This window comes from Pseudophryne corroboree, chromosome 4 (genome assembly GCF_028390025.1).
Source record: "Pseudophryne corroboree isolate aPseCor3 chromosome 4, aPseCor3.hap2, whole genome shotgun sequence".
Classification (NCBI taxonomy): Eukaryota; Metazoa; Chordata; class Amphibia; order Anura; family Myobatrachidae; genus Pseudophryne; species Pseudophryne corroboree.
In genome coordinates, this window is record NC_086447.1 from 835,936,214 (window position 1) to 835,953,965 (window position 17,752).

General features: G+C 48.3%; 1 protein-coding gene across 4 annotated transcripts in view; it reads left to right on the top strand.

The window, feature by feature from the left end:
* PAK5 (p21 (RAC1) activated kinase 5) overlaps positions 1-17,752 on the top strand; it is a 288,628-nt gene that overhangs the window by 11,710 nt on the left and 259,166 nt on the right. The window lies entirely within an intron of this gene.

The window sequence follows — 17,752 nt, forward strand, 5'->3', positions numbered from 1 at the left end:
CAGGAAGAAGGCCACATGACCTATCGCAATGATGAAACTGACCTGGCGTCACCATAAATCAGTGAACCCATTAAGCAAATAAGATAAATGACCACAAACATTTAAGGCGAAAGTACCTTGTTTTATATCTTCGTAACTTCTTTATTGTTGGCAGTACCTCTATTTGCTGTCAGAGATGGAAAGTGTTTGATTTATCATGTTTCATTGGTTTATGCATCTTTTTATAAGACCCTCTAAGCTTGCCATGCTTTGCTCATTGGGCTTCAGTAGATGTAAGTTACTGTAAGTATCCGGTCTCTCCGGCTTCTACTCCACTTATACCCCTTTTCCACCTACGCGCACGGGTCGCAGCCGGGAGCCTGACACGGGAACTGCCCGGCTGCGACCCGTGCTCAGCCCCTTTCCCATCAGCAGTCACCAACCCGGCATATTACCGGGTTGGTGACGCTGCTAGTGACGCGGCAGGGGCGGCGCTGGGAGACCACATGATCTCCCAGCGCCACCCTTCCATACAGCGTAAACGGAAGCGACACGGCTCCCGTTTACACTACAACCCTACCCGGATCATTCCCGTGTCCTACCCAGGTAGATACCCGGGTAGGATTCACGGGTCACTTGATCCGGGTTTTTGCGGGGGGGCCCTTTTCCACTTGAAAAAAACAAGCGGAAAATGCGCGCCCCCGTGCATTTACCCGTGTTTTTTGAGCTAGTAGAAAAGGGGTATAACAGTGTAGGTCACACTGGCCTTATCACAGTGATTCTCATGCCCATGCGTCTTCTTCATCAAGATCTGATAGTGAGTCTCTCAGTCCTTGCACATGTGGACACATGAAGGTACTAGGGAAAGACTTTGTAGCGTAACTTATATAAAGTCACAGGTTGGTCGAATGTTAATAGACGTGGCCGCTTCTGTGACCAACTCTGAATCTGCCCTCGAAAGGGGGTTATTCAGAGTTGGTCAGCGATTTTGCTATTTTAGCAAAATCTGTGACCACTAAAATCACAAGTTGGGGCTGCCCAGCACAGGGCACGGCTATCCAGCGTGTGTGGCACCGCCCCGCGATCGCATTAAATAGAGGTTGACCCCTTCCTACGCAGGGGCACTGCCGCCATGTTTCCGTTCGCAGGTGACATCATCGCCTTGCCCCCGAAAACAGCCATAACACGCCTGCGTTTCCCGGTGCACTATCCCCAACGCTGCGTCGCCACTCCTGGACGCCCACCACCTGTCAATCATAATGCAATTGCATCCATCTCGGATTTCATTGTATAATGATTTATTGTGCACACGCACTTCAGCTGCTGCGCGTGCTCAGATTGCCGAAAGCGGCCGTATGCGCGAACGTATGCGGCTGCGTCCATCTCTGAATAAGGACTTAAGTGCTGCTATGGGTGGCATAAATGAGCCCAAACTCCCAATTTCTTATTTTATTGTTTTAAAAAAAGTTTGTTGGCTCGAGGAAGGGTAAAATCAAATGGAATGAAACAGAAACTGGACAAGTCATCTGATATAGTAAAACAATACACAATTACATGACTGTGAAAGAAAACAGACTGGCAGTTACATACAGCTTCGGACTGGCTGACCGGGGAAAGTGCTTCCGTCCATTTATTCAGGAGCATCCAGCTCTTTACACCCGCTACCTGTATCGCAGGTAATTGCAGGTGCGAGTGCAGAGAACCGGCTGCCTCTAAACATTGTCCCAGCATAAGTGGACAGGAAGCGGTTCCCTGGTCAGCCATTCCGAGGCAGGTTATATATAGTCAAACTCCTTTGAACTTAATTTTTAGGAAAACGTGAGGAAAGAGATGGTTTGTGTGTGGGGAGGATGGAAGGAGGGAAGAGGTTGGGGGAGATGGGAACGACTAGGGCACAGAAGGAAGAAGGGGAGCGTGGGGCAATCCAGGAGAATCCAGGCCATGGATAAGCGGCGCTTATGATATGTACATAGTATTACAGTCGGCTGCTCAGAAAGGAAATGTCGGGTTATAGAGAGATTCACAGAGCTCCCACATGTTAAATTATTTAGAAGAGTTTTGTAAAGATGTAGAATAGGTCTTATATTCCATTGGATATGCTGTATGTGCTAAAGTCTGTTCAGGTGTGCCTGAAAGCAGGGTGGTGTATTATGTTTCCTCTCAGTTACTGGCTGGCAGGTGATGCCAATATTAGACTCATTTATTCTGGTTGCCGTAGGTACTGGGGTTGTGGGAAACAAGTGTTTCGGAGAGAAGGGAACATACACTTGTTACAGTGAGCATACAGAAGGTCTCTACTTGCAGACCAGAATGTCAGCAGTTCGGGTACTCACACCATATGAGTAAGGGAATGTGTGGACTAGGGTGGTCATTCCGAGTTGTTCGCTAGCTGTTTTCGGTCGCAGCGCAGCGATCAGGCAAAAAAAGGCACTTCTGCGCATGCGTAGGCAGCGCAGTGCACACGCGCAACGTACTTTCACAACAGCTGTAGTAGTTTCACACAAGGTCTAGCAACGCTTTTCACTCGCACTGCTCGCCGCAGAGTGATTGACAGGAAGTGGGCGTTTCTGGGAGGTAACTGACCGTTTTCGGGGAGTGTGTGGAAAAACGCAGGCGTGTCAGATAGAAACGCAGGCGTGCCGGGGGAAATGCAGGTGTGGCTGGCCGAATGCAGGGCGTGTTCGTGACGTCAAAACAGGAACTAAATAGTCTGAAGTGATCGCAAGGTTGGAGTAGGTCTGGAGCTGCTCAGAAACGACACAATCTTTTTTTGTAGCCGCTGTGCGATCCTTTCGTTCGCACTTCTGCTAAGCTAAGATACACTCCCAGAGGGCGGCGGCTTAGCGTTTGCACTGCTGCTAAAAGCAGCTAGCGAGCGAACAACTCGGAATGAGGGCCTAGGGCCCTCATTCAGCATCAGTTGCAAGAGCGACTAATAACGCAATGAGCAATTATTGGCACACTGTGCAGGCGTACACAGCCAAACAGAACGATGAAAAGGAGTGGTGGAGGCGTCAGTGGTCTGGGCCTGTAATTTCTGCAGTGCGGGGCGTGTAGAGGGTGTGTCATGGGCATTGCATTCGCAATATACGCAAAACAGATTACAGAAATTGCAAATGCTTCAACAACACAGGCGGAGTAGCCAGGGAGCTACGCAGACTATGGAAGTACTGACGGCAGCATCAAATGTTCCGATGGTCAGTCTAATAACTGCAGAATCACAGGCAGCTGATGGCGTCACAGTGATGCAGGGAATGCTGCTTAGTGTGCTGCGTGCCTAATTATATAAATTAGTTTTTTTCTAAATCTACAAAATAACACTTTTCTTTAGGTATGTATGTTGTCATGTGTATGCTCATTTAGCAGTGTGGTTAATACTATTGTAAGTAACATTTTACGTGTATGTATTGTGTTTATACCAAGACCCTTAATGCCTGCCTAACATGGGGGGTAAGTCAGATCTGATCGCTGCTGTGCGTTTTCGCACAGCGGGCGATCAGGCACAAACTGCGCATGCGTATGCACCACAATACACAGGCGCATCGCACGGGTACAAAGCAGATCGCCGCTCAGCGATGGGTTTGTGCGACGGATTGGTTCGCACGGGCGATCGCAAGGAGATTGACAGGAAGAAGGCGTTTGTGGGTGGCAAATTACCGTTTTCAGGGAGTGGTTGGAAAAACGCAGGCGTGTCCATGCGTTTGCAGGGAGGGTTCCTGACATCAATTCCAGTCCCGGACAGGCTGGTGTGATCGCAGCGGCTGAGTAAGTCCTGGGCTGCGCAGAGACTGCACAAAATATGTTTGTACAGCTCTGCTACACATGCGTTCGCACACTTGCACAGCTAAAATACACTCCCCTATGAGGCGGCGACTATCTGATCGCAGCAGTGCAAAAATCGCTTGCTAGCGATCAGGTCTGAATTACCCCCATTATTCTGACAGAATACAAACAAGAAACAAACCATCACAGTTTTGTGCTGACATCAGTGTATAATACCACTTTCAGACAGAAAAATCTCAAAAACCCGGATTTTTCACAGGTTTGTGTTCCCGGGAAAAACCCGGGTTACAGTCCCTTACCCCCTTTCACACAGCACAAAAAACACATAAAATTCCCGGGTCGACCCCTTTCAGACAGAACCCGTGTCAGCCCTGCAATAGACTTGTGTGTCATAAAAAATGGACCGTTTTTATGGCACACAGAGATGAGGTCATGAAAAGTGGGTGGTGACTGCTCACAGCATTGCATTAACCATGGCCGACGAGTTACTGCTGAGTAGCCCGGAGTTCCTGGCTTATTGCTGTTTTTTGCTGTTTCACACATCTCTTCCTCCTTCCAAGCCATGCTGTCTCCCTCTGTCTCCTCTGCAGCGCAATGATGACCTCAGACGCCAGTGCCATGCCCGCTCAGCCAATCAGAGAGACCCTGCTGCTCAGCCAATCGCCAGTGCCCCGCCAGCTCAGCCAATAAGCGCTGTCAGCCACGACCCGTTTCTAAAATAACGGGTCGGACCCTTTCAGACAGCCGGCAACCCGTGTAAGAGCCGGGAAAAACCCAGGTAAATTCCTGGGTCGAATTCCCAGGAACTCAGTCTCGTGTTGACCCTTTCAGACAGAAAAAAATCCCGGGTCGACCCTTCACGAGCCGGGAAATTACCGGGTCCTTTTATCTGTCTGAAAGGGGTATAAGAGATGCATTTTTTTCTCGTAATTTTGAGTGAATGTTCGCAATATTGTGTTTGTAGCTATGCATGCAATGGGAGTAGGCTATATTTGTGAAGGGGTTGTATAATCGCAGATGAGATTGTGGGTTTGGTTAGAGGTTTTTGCAGATTTGCGATCGCAATCAATGTGCATTCAGTCACAATTGCTATCCATGCTGAAGGAAGCCCTGGGGTTCTTTACTGAAGGATAGTTTCTGCGGAAACAGTTACAGAGTGATAAGAATAAATATATAATCAGGTTGAATTTAGTAACAAGAGATTGCTAATGACTGGAAAGCCAGAGGATAGAGGTAGGAGCAGGACCTTAATTATTATTATTATTATCATCATTTATTTATATGGTGCCACAAGCAGTCTGCAGCGCCATACAAAGTCCGGAAACAATGGGCTAAAGTGACAGAATTGCCCCGGTTCCTGTAACTCACAGACTATTACATAAGGGCCTGTCACAAGTATGCTTGTGCAAAAGTGTCATGCTCTGTTGTAATGTCATGTGTCCACTTATGTGCAAATAAAGGCAGTTTTACAGGGAAGTGAATGGAATTATAGGATAATATAGCGACGTCGGCTGCAGTGTAAAGGTTCTCACCATCCATTGCGAGTGGCTGGGCAGACTGGGGCATTGCGAATAAGGTGGATAAGTTGGGAGTAGTTTGACTTTCTGGGATCCGTTATAAACGTCCCTACCAGAAGAAAGTGCCCAGTGTGGGTCCATAAGTACTGCAGCCTGTAAATTATTTATGTGCACCATCCCGGGGGAACAGATCCGACATACATGGTTTTAAATGACAGCTGACTTCTGATTGGGTGAATGTGTGCTTGTTAAATTAAGGGTTAATTGTTCCTGCCCACTTGGGCATATAAAGCTTACTGCAGTAAACCTGCAGAGCTTCTGATCAGCGATAAACTAATAAACAGAATAAATCTATTATCTAAAAGCAGCTGAAAAGTCAGCCAGTATTAGATCCAGGTTACATGGGATCTGTCAGTGCTAACAGCCTGACAGCACCCCATACTTACCTACTTTGCTGCCCCCTCCACCGGGAGGAGGCAGCGTTGTAGGTGCATGAGGGCGTGGCCGGCAGCATGATGAGCGTTCCGGGGGTGTGGCCAACAGGGTAGGGGACAGTCCGGGGGCGTGGCATCATGATCGCGTCATCGTGGCTCCGCCCCCGCTATGCAGTGCCGAGAAAAGAGGCGCTGTGTAGGGGGGGGGGCGGAGCTACGATGACGCGATTCAGCGCAAATCGCGTCATCGGACCCCCTCGGACCGTCCACTTGTTCTCTGCTGCGGGCGGCGAGGATGGTCGTGGAGGGGCAGCACGGAAAGCGGGAGGCTTGCCCACCTTTCCTGGGGGCCGGGAGGGCCACCCGATTTTCGGAAGCCTCCCGGCCATTCCGGGAGGGTAGGCAAGTATGCAGCACCCTATATGGTATCTGGTCTTTAGGTCGACCACACTTAGGTCGACCACTATTGGTCGACATGTATTAGGTCGACATGCTCTATAGGTCGACATGGTCACTAGGTCGACATGGAAAAAGGTCGACATGAGTTTTTCTATTTTTTTTCTAATTTTTTTTTATACTTTACAATCCATGTGGACTATGATTGGGAATAGTAACCTTGCCTGAATGTGAGGGGACACGGTGCACCATTTGGGGTTCCCGGTCACTTTACGAAGAAAATGACACCATTTAAAAAACAACAACAACTTATGTCGACCTTTTTCCATGTCGACATTGTTCATGTCGACCTAATGACCATGTCAACATAGTCACTGTCGACCAACAGTGGGCGACATAATGACTGTCGGCCTAAGTGGGGTCAACCCTATGATCCACACCCCCCTGTATTACCTTGGGCTTCCTCCACTTCTGTCACACGGAACCAGGATTCCACGTTGACCTATACTGTACATACAGTAATTCTCTAGTGGACACTGTGTATAGCAAATAGTTGTCCAGGAACCATAAGGGCAGCACGGATGGTGTAATGGTTAGCATTGCTACCTCACAGCACTGAGGTCATGGCTTCGATTCTCACCATGGCCCTAACTGTGTGGAGTTTGTATACTCCCCGTACGTGCGTGGGTTTCCTCCGGGTACTCCGGTTTCTTCCCACAATCCAAAAATATACTGGTAGGCTAATTGGCTCCTGACAAAATTAACCCTAGCGTGAATGTGTGTGTGTGTTCATGTGATAGGGAATATAGATTGTAAGCTCCACTGGGGCAGGGACTGATGTGAATGGCCAAATATTCTCTGTGAAATGCTGCGGAATATGTGTGCGCTATATAAATAACTGGTAGTAATAATAATAATAAGGCTCAGGTGTACATAAATAATGTATTTGCCTAGATCTCTGAATTATTGCCCTCCAGCTGCTGTGAACCTTTACATCCCAGCATACCTTGTGACAGTTTTGCTATTAGGACCATGTAGAACTGTGACATGACATGCTGGGATGTGTAGTCTACAGCAGCTGGAGAGTCGCATGTTGAATACCCTGCTATAGTGGATACAGGAAGTGGTGTCACTTTCATGCAAAGTGTGTGCAATACTTACCGACATTCTGGCTGCTCTCTGCGGGAGAGAGCAGCCAGGTCGGTCAACAGGCGGGCTGGAGCACTCCTCTGACGAGAGGAGGGGGCGGGCAGAGGCGGACCGAAGGCGCGCCGGGGCGGAGCAAGGGCGGAAAGGGGGCGTGGTTACAGCGGTGTCCCCTTTAAGCCACGCCCCCGCTCTGTAATGCCGCGATCACCGGCATTACAGTGCAGGGGGCGTGGCTATGATGACGCGATTCAACGAGAATCGCGTCATCATCTGCCCGGACCGCCCACTTTACACACAAAGTGGGCGGACGGGCAGGGGGACCCCGTCAAATCGGGAGACTTGCCTGCTCTTCCGTGGGGCCGGGAGGGTCACCCGATTTTCGGGAGCCTCCCGGCCATTCCGGGAGAGTAGGCAAGTATGGTGTGTGCAGCTTCTAGTCTCCACTAATCTGAGGGCCCTGCAGCCTCTGCATCACCTGCAACTGCGGCAGTTCCACCGGTACTCCTACGTTTTACCATGCCTGATTCTGACAATGGAAGATAAATTATTTGTTCACATAAATAATGTTCTAAAGGAAGCCAAGAATTCACAGAGCAATTATTTCCAGTCTCATTCTGTTCTTGCTGAACATTGTCAACATGACAAATAGCTGTAGAGTAGAAAACATTTTACCATCTCCTCTGTCTTCATTTTCACCAAGCAACATACATGTTTCTTCAGATGTTGCTGTTGTGATATTTCCAGTAATATCAGGGCTATTCTAGAATCCAGTAAATGAATAGGGGACCTGATGCAGCGGATTTACACATCAATCTAATATTTTCTGTAATTTCCTAGGTACTGTAAATGAGCAGGAATTGACAGAGTACCTCTCTTCCCAGGGTTTATAATGTAAAGAATAAGAAAAACGAAAAAACGAATCCTTAAGAGAGAATTAATTGTTATATGAAGTATGTTTGTTTATGCAAACAGTTTTAAAGAAAATAAATAAATAAGTAAATAAATAAACACCATACTGAGGCAAGTTTTTCAACCACTGTGCCGTGTCACACCAGTGTGTCCTGAGCAGTCTCCAGGTGTGCCGCCATAGAAGCACAGCCAGGCCCGTCAGTGTTTGCTGCAATTGAGGCCCTGGAACAATCAATACTGGTGGGTTTAGTGGTTGCAGAGACAGTTCTAATTTTGGGTACGGTCAGTGTTGGGCTCTTCTGGCTTTCTCAGATGAGGTTCAGGCGTTACCTACGAAGAAGCTGCGACATGACATCCTAGGACACGCAACTGCGCCATGCATCACCATTATATTTGAGTGTGCCTTTGCAATATTTAAATCTTGTTCAGTGTGCCGCGAGTTGTAAAAGGGTGAAAATCTCTGCAGTAGAGCTTGTGTATCATTATTCGCAAAACAGAACTGTATTTATTTTTTCAGCATACAGTATGTATCAATGTAGGGGATGCAGTCAAGGTGGTGGCATTCAGCATCCCGGCGGTTGGAATGCTGATGCTGCGGGGGTGGGAGTGTTAGGGTTAGTCAGTGGGGAGGGAGGGTTTACGGTGAGGCACCACCGGGGAGGGTTAGGGTTAGGCTGCGGGGTAGGAAGGGTTGGGGTTAAGGTGCATACACACTGAGCGATTTTCACCCCGGCCCAGCGATGTTCATGGGGGTGAACCACTATCTACAGTAAGAGACTGTGGAAAGTGGTTCACTCGGCTTGTAAAACAAGCCGATGGACGGCGGCGGCCTGCGATGATGCCGCCCATACACACTGGTCGAGTTTGAGCTCAAAGTAGCCCAGTGTGTATGGGCGTTTAGACTGCGGGGAGGGAGGATTAGGGACAGGCTGTGGGAAGGGTGGGTTAGGGTTGGGGGGTGAGGATCAGGGTTAGGTTAACTTTTAGACAACTGTCGGGATTTTAATCTCTGGGATGCAGCTGTCAGTATTATGACAGCCGACATCCCGGGAGCCAGGATGTCGTATATGTTCCCAATGTAGAGCTGGCTGAAATTTTGATCAAACTTTAGCCACATAATTCCTGCAGCATGTGAGATACATATGCCCCCTTCTGGTAGTATGAGCCGTTTTTGTAAAAGTATGTATAAATATGCAAAGGTATATTTTATTACATTTATTCTAATATATATATATATATACACACACACACACACACACACACACACACACACACACACACACACACACACACACACAGGGATCGCGCTGAGCCCAAGTGGGTCCCAGGGACCCCTCACCTTTAAAATTTGGGGTCCTACCGGTCCTTTTCTGGGTCCCATCGGAATGAAGGTTCTTGTTAATCTTATTAATGATTTAGAAACTACAAAAGTGTTGCAAGGGGGAGGATGGGGTGACAATGCTGCTGTAACTAGACATTTTCATGCTGTTCGGCAGAAAGTGAATGCGTGCTCCCCCTCCTATAATTTAAAGCAAGGCAGCAAAAGTTTAGGGCCATGGCTTCGTGGGGAAGGGGCGTGGCCACATAATCGTGCCAATTCCCATTACACCACACAGTTGTGCCGCTTATACACATTGCACCAGGTAGAACCTCCTATACATACTGCGCCAGGTAGAGCACGTCATACAGTACACTTTGCGCCAGGCAGACACATTATACACACTGCACCAGGTAGAACCTCCTATACATACTGCGCCAGGTAGAGCACGTCATACAGTACACTTTGCGCCAGGCAGACACATTATACACACTGCACCAGGTAGAACCTCCTATACATACTGCGCCAGGTAGAGCACGTCATACAGTACACTTTGCGCCAGGCAGACACATTATACACACTGCACCAGGTAGAACCTCCTATACACACTGCGCCAGGTAGAACCTCCTATACACACTGCGCCAGGTAGAGAACGATATACACTTTGCGCCCGTTAGTGCACGTTATACACTTTGTGCCAGGTAGAGCTTGTTATACACATTGCATCAGGCAGAGCACGTTACAGACTTTGCGCCAGGCAGAGCACGTTATACACATTGCGCCAGGCAGAGCACGTTATACACCTTGCACCTATAGTCCAGTGCTTCTCCAGCCGGGTTGCGTTTAAGTTACTGGGTGTCTGAATACCGACAGCCGTCTCAGTGCCGGCGCCGGAATCCCGATCTATGTAAGTATACCTACATCATTACGTTTGGGGCTGGGGGGGGGGGAGGGTTACTTTAAACGACCCCTGGGGAGGTCAAGATAAGGCTGCGAGGAAGGAGGGAGGGTTTAGGCACCCACAGGGAGGGTTAGCGTTAGGCTGCGGGGAGGGGGGTTAGGCATCCACGGGGAGGGTTAGGCACTGCCGCAGGGAGGTTAGGGTTAGTCTGCGGGAAGGGAGGGTTAGGGGGTAGGGTAGAGGAGAGAACAGCCCCAACTCACCCTGTCAGCTTTCCAATCTTCCTGATCCTGGCTTCGGTCTTCTGAATTTGCACCAAAGTGCTCGGAGCCCTATGGGGAAGCAAGCACTTTTGTGTGAATTTGGGCTGCCTTAAAGTGCGGCCGCTGTCGCGATGATTTGCACCTGCGGCTAATAGGATTGATCCCTTAGTGAGGACCTGATTTGAGAAGCACTGGAATAAATAGCTATAACACCAGGAAGAGTAACTAAGTGTAAACCATTACTACTATGCTTACCCTAGGTTACAATTGCACGTAGCAGCATACCACTCTAAATTAGTACATATGACTGCGTGTACCATGCTGCTATTCTCTCCTTACTCACCTGGCTGCATGCTGGGTAACTGTGCAGCTGATTCCATCCTCCATACCAGGGGCTCTCATGACGTGACGGCTGCCAATGTCCATGAAATCCAGAGTCCGAAGCATGGAGTGCTGCTGGTCGGCTGGTGGGAGTGCCGGAGTCCGGGGGGGGCGGGGGGGGCGTTGAACACCGGGGGGCGCAGCACGAGGGACGCATAGTGGGTGCTCTGCTCCATGCGCCTGTCTGCTCTTGACTAGAGATGGGTAGCTCACTAGTGAGCCGCTCTTTTGAGCCGGCTCTACTAAGTGAGCCGAGTGAGCCGTGAGCCGTTTCAAGTGAGCGGCGGTTCTCTGACAGACTGTGTCTGTCTGTGTGATGGGATCATGAGAAGAAGAACTGACTCGCTCCAGGCAGGAAGTGGAACAGAGCAGGCTCAGTGAGCGGCAGTTCTTCACTGAGTCAGTGTCAGTGAAGAACCGCCGCTCACTGAGACGGCTCTGTTCCACTTCCTGCCTGGAGCGAGTCAGTTCTTCTCATCTATAGGCGGCGTGTGGCACAGCACTGGACACGGACACCGCTGCTGGCCAGAGCGTGTCCTGAATGACCCAGTGTTTTTTTATTTTCGGATCCACACTGTCAGTTCTAGGGTAAAATACGCGCTATAGTGCATTTCTGTGAGATATATATATATATATATATATATATATATCAGTATTAAATAGAAACTATATCTAATTATTTAATATTATTTGATCGAGATATTAAAATGTAATAATAGTAAAAAAATATAGACAAAATGCTAATTAGAAAAAAAATTACTTTACTGTTCTAAATTACGCCACCAAACCATGATGATAATTACAGCAACCATGGGGTGAAAAAAATCTCAAGTAAAATTTTGATACATATGATATATATCTCACTTCCATTAATTTCTATGGTTCCGGAACCGTTCTGCATATATTCAACAGCAGACAAAAATGTGCAATAAGAATGCGAAAAAACATATGATTCATCGGACGAGAAAAAAAATGAGATAAAAGCCTTTAGAATAGCATTTTAACACAAAACCACAAAAACTTGATACACTCGTATGCCCCAGTATCTGAACAAAGAATATTAAAGTTCGGCTTCAGAGTTCGCCAATAAAACTCTAGCGCTAACTCTAAAACACTGTAATAAAACATTAAGGTGAAACAGGACATTATAATTACTAGTCTCTTAAATCAACCCCTTGGTTATACTATTTGTGCGCAGGGACTGATTCAGGTCTGTATGCAATGTCGATTTAGTACGCAGTGGAACGTTTTTTGTGCCAATGTGAGTGTGCTGCAAGCCGCTATATTCAATACCTGTCGGATCCGACAGGTCAGTGTTCAGTGCTGCGGCCAAACCCGAAAGGTTTGGTCCGTTCCGACACTGCCAATCTGACTTTTTTAAAAGTCGGATTGACATTGTCGGAAACGGAGGTAAAACCTGTCGGGTTTGGCCGCGCTTCTGACAATACACTCCGGAAGCCGCCGATCCGCGTGTATTCCGACAGCTTTCCGACAAGTCGGGAATTCCTGACTTGTCGGAAAAAAACGGCGCCCTAATGAATAGGTCGGAACCCCTTACGACCTAAATATGTCGGAAGTTGCGGTCTTTCCGACAAGACGGCAGCTTCCAAGACTTATTGAATATACTCCTTATATGAAAAGTGATTGACAGTCAGGGACCATTTGCGGGGGAGGTAATGAGGAGTGGCGGCAAATACGAAGTCATGTTGCAACCATTTTTGGGCGCATGTTTGAGGCTGCAACTGCAATCTCGTATGCAGCTGCAATATCATCTAGTGTCTTACTTCCTGCAGTCATGCTGTGCCACTATAGGGATACCCAGAACTCATCTGTAACCGATGCTGTATTTTTGTATGTAGCCGCTGGGATTAGCAAAGCCACCTGTCGTGGCCGTCTTAATACAAGTCCAGGCGTCTGCGACGTTAGCATATTTTTGCACAAGTTTGCAGCAGTGAATGCATATGCGTACAACTCTGAACCAGGCCCACAGTTCTGTTAAAGCCAGACATCCCTCATACTCATGCTCCATCCCAAGCGTTACCCCACTGTTGACAGGCACACATCATCACAGGACCTGCCGAGATCGTATATAGAGATATAAACTAGAGACTTATATCTGGCTCTTACATTGCTGCCATGTAGCCTTTAATCCTTTGGAGCACAGTGCCATACCCAGTGCAGTGTTTTGGAGGCCCTGATCCCTAGCCAGTCCTGTTTTCAATTCTCCACTGTCTCCAGTGCTACAGTTTCTGTGACTCTTCTGTAACTTATGTTGTGAATCTTATGTTATTATGTAATTTATCTACTGTATGGGACTAATAAAGATGCGATTGTTTTTGCGATTGCTGTTGCTATCTTTTGCCGTACGCAGTTGCAACTATATGCTAATATGAGCAGAAGCTAACCTGAGCATAGGGACGCCCACTGCTGTCGCATAATTTCCGTCTGACAGTGTGCAATTGCTGATAAATCGGTACCATCATTGCAAATCGGGTCATGTGGCAGAGTCTGAGTGCCTCTGTAGACACGCAGGCTGAGCTGCTCTTCCGGGAAGCAGAGAAATCTTCAGTAGCAAGTGAGATCGCAAATGCTAATTTATGCATGCCCAGAAAACGCTGTCTGAACGGCCAAGACACGCCCGCATTTACGTAACCACTCCCCGTTACCACCTCCAAATGCTGTCTTCCTGTCACTCACTTTGCGACTGATTCCTTGGTGCAACCGATATAGCAATTAAATTGCTGCGTGTGCGCACTGCGGCTCACACGCAAGCACAGTATGAAAACATTGACCGATTTGCATGCAATAGCCGCTTTGCGGCTGCATGTTAATTAGACCCTATGCGCTAAGAGACATCCTGCATTGTCACTTATTGTAGTGATGCAGGCTGTCTTAGCGAAGCAATCTCTGCCCCGTCTGTATCAGCCTAGTGAAGCTGTGCTGTGGAAAGACTCCTGGGAGGCAGCGTTGCGCACGCACGCGGTCTCATAAAAAAAAAAGGAAGATCTCATTGCAAGCAAACCATGCACATGCATGTGCCCTCTGCAGTTAGTGCTATGTGTACCTATATAAGCAATGAAAATCACTGAGTAAGTGGCCATAATGCTTCCCTGCCATTGCTGGCTTTGTCTTCAACATTATTAAGAGTAGCTGAAGGTGCCGCAGAGGAAATCTCTGATCTTCATGGAGGATTAACAGGAAACTGTGAGAGCAATAGCGTAATAAAGTCAGACTCTGCTGTTGCTTACCCTTATGTTGGATACGGGATCATTGAGTACTGAATTGAATCCCTCCGTCCCCCAGCGACTCACCACTGCTTGCTCTCTCAAATCAAGCTACACTGAGTTGCCCACCCATCACTTGTTATTTGTCCTACCCAGTTTATGGAATCATAGTCATGTTCTGTAGCTATACTGTGTACTTACGCGATGGTTAGTTGTTTTGTATTGTATTTCTCTTACGTCCTAGAGGATGCTGGGGACTCCGTAAGGACCATGGGGGTATAGACGGGCTCCGCAGGAGATAGGGCACCTAAAAAGAACTTTGACTATGGGTGTGCACTGGCTCCTCCCTCTATGCCCCTCCTCCAGACCTCAGTTAGATTCTGTGCCCAGAGGAGAAAGGGTACAATGCAGAGAGCTCTCCAGAGTTTTCTGTTTTGAAGAATTTGTTAGGTTTGTTATTTTCAGGGAGTCCTGTTGGCAACAGGCTCCCTGCATCGTGGGACTGAGGAGAGAGAGCAGAGCTGGCTTGTCAAGTTGGGCACTGCTTCTAAGGCTACTGGACACCATTAGCTCCAGAGGGAGTCGGAACACAGGTCTCACCTGGGATTCGTCCTGGAGCCGCGCCGCCGTCCTCCTAACAGATGCCGAAGATAGAAGCCAGGTGAGTATGAGAAGACAGAAGACAGCAGGCGGCAGAAGACATCAGATCTTCATGAGGTAAGCGCGCAGCGGTATGCTGCGCGCCATTGCTCCCAGTACACACACACAAGCAGGCACTGAAGGGTGCAGGGCACAGGGGTGGGGAGGGGGGGGGGCGCCCTGGGCAGCAAGTTTCCTCATTTTTTGGCAATATAAAGCAGGATTAGGCTGTGGGACAGTAAATCCTAAAATCCCCCGCCATTTTTTATATAGACGTACTGGGACCGAAGCCCACCGTCGGGTGGTCGGGGCTTGATCCTCAGCACTAACCAGCGCCATTTTCTCCACAGAAACTGCATGAGATACGCTGGCTCCCTGATCTCTCCCCTGCTGAACTTCACAGGCTGGGAAAAAGGAGGAGGGGGGCACTTTGGCGACGTAGTGAGTGGGAATTAAGATTATACATAAAAAGCGCTATCTGGTCATATATATTCCAGTGTTTTTAAGCGCTGGGTGTGTGCTGGCATACTCTCTCTCTGTCTCTCCTAAGGGCCTGGTTGGGGTTTTGTCCCCTTATAGGTTAATCCCTGTGTGTGTGGGGTGTCGGTACGTGTGTGTCGACATGTCTGAGGCGGAAGGCTTCTCCAAGGAGGAGGTGGAGCAAATGAGTGGTGTGTCCCCGTCGGTTGTGCCAACTCAGGATTGGATGGACATGTGGCATATGTTGAATGCAAGTGTGGCATCTTTACATAAAAGGCTTGATAAGGCTGATTTAGGGGGGACATCAGGGGGTCAATCCTCGGATTGGACCGACTCACAGGGCCCGTCGGGGTCTCAAAAGCGCCCCTTAACACAAGACACTACTACCGACACGGATTCTGATTCCAGTGTCGACTATGACGATGTAAAATTGCACCCTAAGGTGACTAAAGCCATTCAGTGTATGATTGTGGCAATAAGGGATGTGTTGCATATTGAGGATGAACCCTCGGTCCCCGACACAAGGGTACACATGTTTAAGGGAAAGAAACAGATTATTAATTTTCCCACATCTCATGAATTAAATGATTTCTTTGGAAAAGCTTGGGAGACTCCGGAAAAGAGACCGCAGATCCCCAAAAGAATTTATATGGCATACCCCTTCCCTAAACAGGACAGGGAGATTTGGGAATCACCCCCCACTGGGGACAAGGCCCTGACGCGCTTGTCCAAAAAAGTGGCGCTACCGTCTCCTGACACAGCAGCCCTTAAGGACCCTGCAGATCGCAGGCAAGAAACTACCTTAAAGTGTATTTATTCTCATACGGGTGCTGTGCTAAGACCGACAATTGCGTCGGCATGGGTGTGTAGCGCAATTGCAGCTTGGACAGATGAGCTGACAGATCAATTTGATAATATGGATAAGGATACTATATTCTTAACTCTAGCCCATATAAAAGACGCAGTCTTATTTATGAGGGATGCTCAAAGGGACATTGGATTGCTAGCTTCTAGGGCCAATGCCATGTCTATCTCGGCGAGAAGATCCTTATGGACTCGCCAATGGACGGGTGATGCGGATTCCAAAAAACATATGGAAGTACTACCCTATAAGGGAGATGTATTGTTTGGGGATGGGCTGACGGACCTGGCTTCCACAGCTACAGCAGGTAAATCAAATTTTTTACCATATATTCCCCAACAGCAAAAGAAAGTACCACCCTATCAGATGCAGTCCTTTCGGTCGCACAAGTCCAGAAGAGGTCGGGATCCTCTTTCCTTGCCAGAGGTAAGGGCAGAGGCAAAACAGCACCTGCTTCGGCAGGTGCCCAGGAACAAAAGTCCTTCCCGGCTGCTCCAAAACCCACAGCATGACGCTGGGGCTCCCCTGAGGGAGTCCGCACCGGTGGGGGCACGTCTTCGACTTTTCAGTCAGGCCTGGGTCAGATCAGACCTGAATCCCTGGGTGTTGGAAATAGTTTCCCAGGGTTACAAACTGGAATTCGAGGAGGTGCCCCCGCGCCGATTTTTCAAATCGGCCCTACCAGCTTCCACATCAGAAAGGGATGAAGTGTTAGCTGCAATTCAAACGCTGTGTATACAACAAGTGATAATCAAGGTTCCCCTGCACCAGCAGGGAAGAGGTTACTACTCAACCCTATTTGTGGTCCCGAAACCGGACGCTTCGGTCAGACCTATTTTGAATCTGAAATCCCTAAACCTGTACATAAAAAGATTCAAATTCAAAATGGAATCACTCAGAGCGATAATAGCAAACATGGAGGAGGGGGAGTTTATGGTGTCTCTGGACATAAAGGATGCGTACCTTCATGTCCCCATATATGCCCCCCATCAGGAATACCTGAGATTCGCTGTACAGGATTGTCATTACCAATTTCAGACGTTGCCGTTTGGACTTTCCACGGCCCCGAGGATTTTCACCAAGATAATGGCGGAAATGATGGTGGTCCTGCGCAAGCATGGAGTCACAATTATCCCATACTTGGACGATCTCCTGATAAAAGCGAGATCAAGAGAGAAATTGCTGAGCAGTGTGGCGCTCTCTCTGAGAGTGCTCCAGCAACACGGTTGGATTCTAAATCTACCGAAGTCACAGTTGAATCCGACAACTCGACTACCGTTCCTAGGTATGATACTGGATACGGAACAAATGAAGGTCTTCCTCCCAATAGAGAAAGCCCAGGACATCCAGAACATGGTCAGAGACCTGCTAAAACCGAAAAGGGTGTCAGTTCACCAATGCACTCGAGTTCTGGGAAAAATGGTGGCGGCCTACAAGGCCATTTCCTTCGGAATTCCTTTTCAATGGGACCTTCTGGACAAGTGGTCCGGGTCCCATCTGCACTTACATCGGAAAAT